Here is an 11,373-nt window from a genome sequence, read left to right as displayed (position 1 = left end):
AGCATGAAATTCATTAAGGGACATTTTCAAAGTGCAAAATTTCCCTGCCCACAGGACCCTGAGCTCTTAGCATTTGTCCTCAGAGTCGCATTGACTAAGGAACTGGAGGTCCTTAATCCTATTGCCATTTTCCCTCCTCCACTCCCCCCTTTGCTTTGCCTCCACAGCATCTGCATCACGGGGACCAGGCATGAATTTCAATCCTGAGGCCCACATGTCTGCATTCAAGGGCCTGAACTTTCTTCCAGCTGCCCCTGTGCCAACACAGCACCCATTCTGGGAGCCACTCCTGGCACCATGTGTGACTTCACCCATCTCCCAGGATAAACGTCTGGTGCTTTCCACTTACCCTGGACAGCCATATGTGCCTAGGTTGTTCACCTATGTACAATATGGGCCACAACTGAGGCCAGTAGGGCCTCCTCATATTCAGAACATTGCCCACACTCAGGCACCCCTCAACTGGAGGGCCCCAGGGGCCTTCTGTGGGGGTGTGGAGCATCCTGCTCCATTCCTCATGGCACCTTCTGCACTGAGGACCACTGTGCCTGCCTCATCCAGTGGGGGATCCAAAACTGTGGGATGCACTGGCACTTAGGCTTTCGTCCTCCAGCACTACGACAGTTTGCCCAGCTGGTCCCCATCATGTTCCCAATGAATGCACACCAAAGGCCAGGTACATTGTATGTGGTGGGCACACCACCAACCTTCCCGGCTGTGGTGCCGCCAGGTGACTCCAGCAGACCTCACAGTGTCTATGAGAACTTCAGGCCCTGGCACCACTTCAAGACCCTGGTCCACAGGCACCTTCCTCAGACTCCCAATGTGGGAGTAGTTTCCTGCTACTTCGTGGGAGTAGTCTCCTCAGGATTATCCTTGAACTCTGCAAGGAGGAAAAGCATGGGTTGTAAAGAGGAGGCTGGGATGTAGGGAACTGGAAGAAAGGTCCTGAGGGTGGGGGACAAGCTGAGACACCTGTATTCACAGACGCACTCATCTCACACCAGGGAATAAAAAGACAATCTTTGTTTTCAATGATCATGACCATCACATGGAGGACTCAAGGTCAGAGGTGGTTCCTGGGGTAATGGGAGACGGGAATTGAAGTTGGCTGTCTCACTACACATAATGGTGTCTCCCCCAGTCATTGCACCTTCCACTATAGACCTGATTGTTCCCAGCATAGGGGACATCACAACCACAAGTGGGGTTAGGGGTGCTGGCCCCAAAACAGAACTCTATGGATACCCACGCAAATTGTCATGAACTCCTCATTGAGACCCTCTGGTGATGTGGTACTTGGGGAAAACTGTCTTTGGATAATGGATGGAGATGTTCATCTTTGCCCCAATTTATAACCATGCTCCCAGTCAATTCTGTGCACTGTCTTAGTCAGCCTGTGCTGCCAAGTATGACACTGTGGAACATGTGAACACAAACACAGGCATTCCTTTCTCATTGTTCTGGAGTCAGCTTTCCCAGATAAAGGGTGCCTGACCCAAAGTCCTGTAAAAGCTGTCTCTTCTCTTTGCTTGAAAAGACAGCTGGTTCTCCTTTGTCCTCACATGACTGCACCTCCTCAGTGTCTCTTCCTTCTCCAGGAAGGCCACTGATGTCCTCATGAGGCCCCACCCTCAGGATTTCATCTAACCTTCTAAGCACTAAAGCCAATCTCCAAATACCATCACATTGGGGGTTAGGGCTTCAACAGGTTTATTTGGAGAATAAAAACATTCAGCACATAGTACATGACATCATTGAGGAATCCAAGCACAATCATACTGGTCAATGCAGCCCTTGGTGTTAAGGTCTGGTATAAGTTTCCTGGAGTCCCAATGCCAATACATTGAGTTGAACATGATGGGGCAAATGTAACAAAAGTAGGAAGGTATGTTGGCTTGGTAAGCTGAGAAAAGAGAGTCACATTGTGGATGCTGATCCTGATGAATTCCAGCCCAGTGCTTCGGTCTCTGTCCCAACGGGAGCCCACTATAACCATGGAAGAAGGCCTGCGGAAGGGTTTGCAGGAATGTCAGTACACAAGCGACTTTGACAGGATGGTCTTCTATGACACTGCAGAAAAGTTAGACATTTTTCAGCACCCAGAGCCTACTGGTGGGGGATCATTGTTTGCAGATCAAGGTCTGGTACAGCCTGTCACCTACCTATGTGTTGGCTCCGCCACATCTATCTCTCCAAATAGTGGCTTCCTCTAGCTCGAGAGCTGGGAATTCTCTCTGCAACAATCTCAGAAGCTGCAGCCTCCATAATTATGATTCCAACTCTGCCTTGAGGTTCAGGATCAGGATGGGGGTGAGTAACCAGCCCAGTCAAAGGATCTCCTGCTTTGCTGGCTCTGCAGAGAAAAAAAAAAAAATTGCATTAGATTCACTCAGGCCACCTGCCTGGGAACTGGCACCTCTTTACAAGGTGGGGTCGATCATAAATCAAATTTCAACCTGATGTTCCAGAAGAGGGTGGCAGTGGGGAGTGTATCATCAGGGTCATCAAGCACCTCAGATGCCTCAAGGACATATCTTGGTCTTTACTGCCTTTGGGAAACCGAAACTATGAGGCACTTTTTTATGTAATTGGGACTTTTCATTTTCATGCTCATGTTCCTGACAGGAGGCATGAGTATGTTAAATGCCAAACCAAATTAAATTTCAGATGGCCAGAATCTAACAGGTAGTTCATGCTTTGAAGGCTCTTCTACTACCCCTCAGCATATCAAGGACAAAGTAGAAAGATGCTCTACTATCTCAGCACATTGAGGACAAAACTGATAATGAACAACGATTATTCTCCAAAAGGTCATGAGAATTTTAGGCACCACAATGATTATATCAACTAGAACCCAAGCCTATATTTCCGGCTTCTCAGAAAACCTAATCATTATGCTTATTGAACAAAACCCACCATATGTAGTTTAATTTTGATTAAGGAAAGTTATGTTGTACACTTAGGAAAGTTAAGACATATAAGGATACATTCTTTTCGTTTCTATAAACCCTCTTTTACTTCACTTAGGGATTTATGGTGAGCATATTTAATATTGGCAGAAAGTGGACTGATGTTCAGAACTTATTTTTAATTGCAAAAGATTATAAAGATATAAGAACTAGTGTACCTGACTGAGAAGAAAAGAAACTCTTTGAGAAAGCAGCTCAACCAATTTTATAAGAACAAATTTATGAATTAATTAAAGTAGTTTTATAAGACATATTCTTAGAATAATATTAGAAGTATTATTCTATTTAGATTCTGGTGTTTAGAATTGTTAGGTTTTTAGTTTTATGGGTTTCTGATATGTTTTAAGAATGGTTTATAAACTTTAGGATATTTTAAGTATAAGATTTAAAGGGACTTTTTTAGATGGGAATTTTAGATTATAAATAAAAGTGCAGGTGTACTTTAAAACTTAAAATTTAATGATACATTAGGAGATTGAGAGACTTGTTATGTAGTTTGGCATTAGTTAATAAGAAAATAGTACATCTTTGAAAAATCTGAAAAAAATGTAAATTAGTGATGCATTTATTAATTATTGATAGCTAAAAATTACATCCTGGAAAAATGTAAATTGATGTTACATTTTTTCATCCTCCTAATTATAGTTAAGGAAACGTTATGTCTTGGCAAAGTTTTGAAATTGTATAATCAATGATGTATTCTGAATTTATAATGATGAGAAAAATTGCCATAAAAGATGATCCAGAGACAGCTTCATTAGAGCTCTCTCTCTCTGGAGATTGCTCCAACCATATGATTCCTGTCTCATCTTTTCGCTGATGCCGCTCATCTTTCAGGACTCCCTGGACTCCGCTAGGCCTTCACCCTGGCACTCCTGCATGTCTCCCTCTTTCCTGCTCTTTTTTCTTTCTCCCAGTGAGGTGGTTGTTTTAAGTGGCAAATGCCTAAACTGCAGAGCCCCAGGCCAAGCCCCTTGAGGTTTTATTTTGAGGCTTTAGTTTTTTGGATAGCTGGGCTAATTTGTTCATTAATTTCATAGAAAAATAATTCTTGAAACTATACGCAATGACCTTAAATATTTTTGGTTGTCATTGTATCTAGTGCTTTTGTGTTTATTTTAAACTATGGATTTTTTTCTTATACAATTAATTTAATTTGGACATCATATAGTTTTGCATTGTAACAGGTTTTCTAGTATGAATTTCTTTATTATTTTTACATATACAATTGGCTGTCTTTCAGTTACTTGTTTATAGTTCAAAGATCCTTTTTATATTATTTTTATATGTTATTGTCACAAACACCCTGAAAAGTATGTAGGACTACATTATCTTCATGATTTGACTAATAAGGAAACAGACACAGATCAAATTACTTTCCATAATAAAGTTAGTGATAAGAAATTCTAGGATTTTTAGGTAGGTCTTGATGCCTGGGACCCCTTTGAAGTCCTCAGTTTGATTTTGTTGTTGTTGTTGTTGTTGTTGTTATTCCATGTAATCTTCCTAAAAACCCTTGAATAGAGTAACTATTCCCACTTTATATACAAGGAAGCTGGTTTAGGGAGATTAAATTGTTTATTCAATGTCATCCAACTCATAATGTAATTTTTGCTGTTTGCATTGAACTGTGTTGTCTCTTGAGGTATTCTTCAAAAAATAAAATTGACAATTTATGAATAAACTTACCTAATCTACGCTTACATGACTAAACAGATCCCTTGACACATAGTATAATTTGCTGCTGGATTTGGTTGTTAAATTGAATGAAATACTGCTAAGATTTGAAATACTGAAAGTTTACTGAGTTTTCTTTAACCATAAGGTATCACTGTTTGCTATTTAGAATATATTTTCAAGCCCACTAAATCCAACATTAGTCCCAGAGCTAGCTCTCAGCTGTTTTTTGAGCATAGCTAAGGCAGGTGGCCAGGATTTATATTGCCATCCTTATACAGACAGATTTTTGCAAGCCTCCCATTTATCTCATTTTCTAACTGTAATCCATGAAGAAAATGAGATAAACTGGGTAGCCCTTATTTATGTCATGTTTGAGGGGGAGCCTGTTTTTCTGCACTGTTACCTAAACCTCAAAATGACTTGACTTTAACAACAGAGTATATGATAATAATACAGTTTTTATCTTCTTTCTGAAATATTCAGAGTTTATTTTACTCTGATCACATCATGTTTGTGAGGTGATAGGAAATGGTGATAGTAATTTTATTTCCTAGATAGGGGAATTTAAGAATTTATTTGTTTGCACAAATCAGTATAAAATATGATTTTCAATTTAGGGCTTCAGGTTCTACAAAACGAAGCTAGATATTCATTAGGTTAAAATTATTATATACTTAAATATTTAAGCAGTATTTTAAAAGATTATTTGATGGTATTCAATTCTGGGTATAAATTACAGTGTTTGAATATTATAATGTGTCATATAGTACACTCATTGGCTGGATTTGGACCATTGACAATGTAAAACCGTGGATTTTGGAAGAAGGGAGAGAGGGAGTTTGATCTTGGCTAGAGTGCATATATATTGAAAAAGAAGAATTATAATTTTAATAAAGGATGAAGATTCAAAACTTGACATTATATTGAATTATGGTAACAAATAATTTTTCTCACCCCAGGGGAGAAAAATGTTAATTTCTAAATACTCATTATAATATTGAGTTAGGAAATCACCATCAAATATTGCTGAAACAATGCTGAATTACATATTTCCTAAGCAATGGAGAACTATGCTTGGAGAACACAGCCCTGCATCAGGAAAAAAAACTGTTCTTATATGAAGTTTGAGGAAGCATGGCATCTTAAGATTGGGTGATTTTCAAAAGTTAGAAAATTTAATGATTGGTTAACTTTAAGCTTGGAAATTAGAGAATGACCGAATTTGAGGAGATTATGGAATTCAGGAAGTTGCTGATTGGCTATTTATCTTCACTGAATGGAAAAGTTGAGTGGACCTTAAAGACTGATTGATCATGGCAAATTTAAAACTAAATGTTTACTTGTTTACAGCTTTTGGCAAAAATGGAAGAATAATCTCTTTCTTGAAGTTGAAGAATAGGTACTCTTTATTCTTGACACTTATGTTAAACATATTAGTATTAGCTATTGTGTGTGTGTGATATATATATATATATATATATATATATATATATATATATATATATATATATATATTCTGATTTTGAACCTTTGAAAAGAGGGTATAACAAATATTATTTCTTTCCAATCTACCAGTTTCAAGATTATTTCACATTTGAGAAACACTGCTTCAAGAATTATTCATGTAGTAAAATGGTTTTTTTTTCTTTTTGTAGAAATACTTTAAAAATTATGGTGAAGATTGTGTTACTTTTATGTCTGTTATTCTCTCATTGTATCATATGTGTGACAATGTTAGTATTCATAGATGATGAATTATGGATCTGAAAGATTGTTGCTTTTTGTTGTTATTATAGATAGATAGATTCTTTTTTGGAAAGAAAGTTTAGTAGCAATTATTCCTACTAACATTTTATTATATTTGATGGTTATTTATATCTTTTATATAATAAGGTATACTAAATCATTTTAGTATATTTTAATTATTTTACTACAATTATTACATCTTAGCACTATTTATATAAATACATTTTATTGTTTAATATTTAGAATGTATTTACACTTCAGAATGAAATAAAATGCTACCTTCTACATCTTCTGGAATTATAACAAAACATTTTTTAATATTGATTCACAGTAATTTTATTTTAATTATTTTTCCTGTATAGATGTTAAGATAAAGTGGGGGCATTCATTATCTTAGAAGTAAGAGAAGCCAAAATGAATTTTTTCATGTAATTTCCTTTTTTATGTTTAAATTTTATTTTAAAGTACTATATTTTCTTATGTTATAAGTACAGAATAATTTTTTTTAAAAGAGTTGGTATTGTTTTTACATGAAGGCTGTAACTTTTTTAATCTGTGTTTTTTATGTCAAACCTGTGCCTTCCAGATAGGTATTATCTAGTAGTAAAGCTATAATTTTGGTTATGAGAAAACAATTTCATGTGAAATCTTTTGAAAAAATGTAAATCTTGACTCTTGTTTACAGGCCAAATGTCTTACCTGCAAAGATAACTAACTACATTCATCTTAGCCCAGCATTAAAATTGATATTAGAGTATTATTTATGAAAACGCTATTGTTTATTTACCATATGATACTCAACACCTTTATCCTTAATATTTAAAATTAAAAATTTATATTTAATTAGTAATTTCATTTATAAGAAAAAAAAGTCACTGATTTCTGAATGTGGTTATTGTGTTTATTTCAGCAATATTTGTCATACAAAGTAGTGGATTTGAAATGTGTTTCTTTGCATATATCCAGTGATTAGTTGGGCCTTTATTGCCTAGTGAACTGATTTGCAAAAGGATCTTTAACTGCCCTGGCGACCTCTCCCTGGCGATGGATTCCACTTCCCCTCTGCTAGCACTTCACAGGCAACTGCCTCTACTTCTGCCTCGGGAGGAGTCCCTGGTCAGAATGTGCTGTGTATTCTGGGCACTGTTCCTGGGCTGAATCTGTAACTGCAGCAGTTTACTGGGGCTGCAACTGAAGCATTGGCGCCTTCTGGGGGCTGAAGCTGTAAATGCAGCAGCTGCGGGGACTGCAAGTGCAGCACCAGCGCTGCCTGGTTACCCTTTTATTCCACCTCTGGCTCCTTCCCCTTGGGCATTTCTGGTTGTGGCCACTGCCTGCTGCTCTTACACAGGGCATCTGCGGCCGCCTCTTAGACACGGGACCTCCAGATCAGGCCTCAGCCCACCAAGAGACTGGTGGGCCCTTCCCTGGTGTCCACCTCAGCAGCAGCCACAACCACCTACTTGTTTCTGCATGCTATTCTGCCACCCCAGTCACTGGCGGCCACCACGGGCTCATCTCAGAGCTACAGCCAGGAGTCCAAAACTATCTACCTGGAGGGCCTTCCACCACTCCTTGAGTATGAATTGGCCCCATCCAAGTTACAAGAGGAGGTGGATGATATTTATCTCATTGGAGCTCAAGGATTGCCTTGGTCATGTACTGTGGAAGATGTGCTTAACTTTTTCTCAGACTGCAGAATCCACAATAGTGGGAACGGAATACATTTTCTTTTAAATAGAGATGGGAAAGAAAGGGGTGATGCCTTAATTGAAATGGAGTCAGAGCAGGATGTGCATAAAGCCTAAGAAAAGCACTGTATGTACATGGGTAAGTGATATGTGGAAGAATATGGGATAAAAAGTGAAGATGGGGATGCCTTAATGAAGAGCCTACAGGTCAAGTCATCACCTGTGGTGAATGATGGTGTAGTTAGTTTAAGAGGATTTTCTTATAGTTGCAATGAGAAAGATATTGTAGACTTCTTTGCAGGAGAAGAAAAACATGGAAAGCATATGTGCAGTTTGAAGAACCAGAAATGGCCAACCAAGCCTTGTTGAAACACAGGGAAGAAATTGGTAACTGATATATAGAGATATTTCCAGCAGAAAGAATAAAGTTCAAACCCATGTTGGCTCTCATAAGGGAAAGAAAATGGCATTTTCTGCTACTGCGAAGTATATAACTAAGCCAGAAATGGTCACTGAAGAACATGAAGTAAATGAGGACGTTAGATCCATGACAGGTTTTGAAAAATTGCCAAAAGAGATGTCAGAAAAGCTTCCAGAGGCTCTTGATTTGGGAACTACACCTTCATTGCATTTTGTCCACAAGAGAATATTACTTTTTCAAGATAATGCCCAAGATGTTGTGATTTTTTGTTTCCCTGAAGCCTGTGAGAATCACCATGGAATACAGTTCCAGTGCAAAAGCTACTGTAAAAGCTGATGTGCCAAATTTTAAATTCAACTCAGCTGTGATAAGTGGTATGGTTACTGTTTATGCTGTGGTATTTTTCTTTCAATTAAATCTTCTTTTTCATTTATTGGCAGATACCAAAGAATATAAAAGCATTCAAAATAAAAATAAAATAAAGACATTATCTATAAAAAAATAATTGATGTTAACAGCTTGGTATTTTTAATTTATATATTTTTAAATCTTCTATTATGTGTAAACATAGTGTTATAATAAATAAATATTAGTTGATAAATTATGATTGTGCATATATATTCAATCTTTTAGATTTTTAAAAAAAATCACATTATGTTTTGACCCAGAAAGAGAAAGAATCATATTTTTGTTTTGAAAGGACCCATCCTTTGTGGTCTGTGCTATGTTTTTGATTATAGCAGACAATGCTTTCTTTTCCAGTTGTCTTTGAGAGTAAAGGGAAAAAAAAACTTAAAAAATGACTTTATAGATAAATTTAGATATATAAGAAAAAAGAGTGGGCATAATGGAGCATAATTTATGAATTAAAAGAGACTTAAGAGACATTCAATAAATTGCAATTTGTGGATCATATTTAAATTATGATTCCAATAAACTATAAAAATAAAAAAAAAAAGCTGATGTGCACTTGGATACCCATGAGGATGCTTTTGCAGCTATGCTCAAGGATAGGTCCCATGTTCACAATAGGTATAGTGAACTGCTCCTGAATTCATGCCCAGAAGGAAAATGAGACTTCCAGGGACACCCGATAGTAAGGATGAAACAAGAAGCATTTCATTTTTAAATCTTTCTTGGACATGGTCTATAAAGTTTCTGTTTATTGGCAGCAACAGCTAGAGAAAGGATTTGGGGTTTGAGGTTCATGCTTCTAAAAAACATTCATAGTGAACTGCTGAGAAGGAGAAAAATTCAATTCAGTATTGTGAAATAAACCAAAAAACTTAATTATTAAAAACTGTTCAGGATCTGATTATGAAAATCTGATTAATTCTTTATTTTGTATAATTAAGCAGTTTCTTTTTACAGAGGATATGTTACCCATTGTAAAGACCACATATATTTATTCAGTACTACCTTTAAAATCTTTTTCTTTTTTGAAAAGTAATCTGTTCAAGGTTTTGATTTTACCTATGAATTGAGAGCTCTGATGTAAATCTTCTTATGGATAAAATAATGCTTTATTGTAACAAAACACTCACCAAAGCAAGGAAAGATTTCAGACCTTTAAAACACTATGGTGTGGCAGAATAGCTATATTTGATTATTTAGATAGGAGTGGTGATTAAAATAAATACATACTACAGGTTTGTGAGTATAAATGACAAGTTGGCAGTTTTATGTTTTTATACATATTTTGCCTTTATAAACCTTGAGGTTAAAAGAATTTAATATTGGTGCCTGTCTGTTTTGAGGGAAGTCTAGTCTTAACTTAAAAGTTGACCCCGCCTTTTTTTTTGGATTGGGTAAACCTTAAAGGTATTTGTTTGTGGTAAAGTGATATGTCACAATAGTCCAGACTTGGAAAGACATTGATGGCTTTACTTGATTTAAACCATCTATATACAGGAAAAAAGTCTGTCTCCTCATTTGCTTTTTCAGTGCAGTAGCACATACCATATTTTAGAACAAGTAGGGGGGCCTTGATTTAAATAAAAATAGCATTTAATGTATAATTGGGTGAAGGGTTTATGGATAAAGCTACTTCTGCCACATTGTGGCAGTACCTTCTGCTTTAATATTAAATAGCTTGTTATTTAAATATTGGACAAAATGGCTGGCTTTAAAATGTATAAGTTATACATTAATTAATAACCTATCTTTATGGGCAAACAAAGAAAAAAATCTTTAGATGGTCTTTTGAGTAAGTTGTAAAAAAAGAGAATTGTATGTTTTTCAAATTGGAAAAAAAGAGGATTGTATGCTTTCCAACAATACGCTTTGATTTCTAGTGTTTGCTAATATAATAGGTGAAATGGTATTTTTGGTTTAATTTGCATTCTTTGAATACTGGTGAAACTGACCTTCTCCTTATTTACTTGTCAGCTGTGTGGATTTCACCTATAGTTGCCAAATTTATAAAATAAAAATTGAGGATTCGTTGATAAATTTGAATTTTATGTAAACCACAACTAATATTTTTGTTTGTATTATGCAATAACTGGGATATATTTATTTCTGAACAACAGTAATTATCTATTTGAAATTCAAATTTAATGCAGCATCCTGAATTTCTCATAACACTCATTTTTTTAACATATATTTTTTAGTTTTCCATGGACTTTTATTTTGTTTATTTATATGTGTGGCTGAAAATCAAACGAAGTGCTTCAAACATGCTAGGCAAGTCTTCATCACTGAGCTACAAGCCCAGCCCATGGTAATGCACATTTTACTTTATATTTTTTATCAAATTTTCAGTTGTATTTTCTGTTTTTTATTGTGTTTGTAAGAGTACTTAGCATATATTGAATATTAGTCCCTTGTCTTTTTTAAATGTTGGAAACATGTTCTTCTGGTG

General features: G+C 36.1%; 1 pseudogene; it reads left to right on the top strand.

Annotated features, from left to right (window-relative positions):
• The first annotated feature begins 582 nt into the window (after positions 1 to 582).
• On the top strand, positions 583 to 9,585 carry LOC124109249 (G-rich sequence factor 1-like; annotated as a pseudogene).
• Positions 9,586 to 11,373: the final 1,788 nt, after the last annotated feature.

This window comes from Marmota monax, unplaced genomic scaffold (genome assembly GCF_021218885.2).
Source record: "Marmota monax isolate L192 unplaced genomic scaffold, Marmota_monax_Labrador192_F-V1.1 WCK01_AAM20220418_F8-fsc00299, whole genome shotgun sequence".
NCBI lineage: Eukaryota > Metazoa > Chordata > Mammalia > Rodentia > Sciuridae > Marmota > Marmota monax.
Note: the sequence above shows the minus strand (reverse complement) of the source record. Positions and strands in the feature narration are given on the sequence as shown.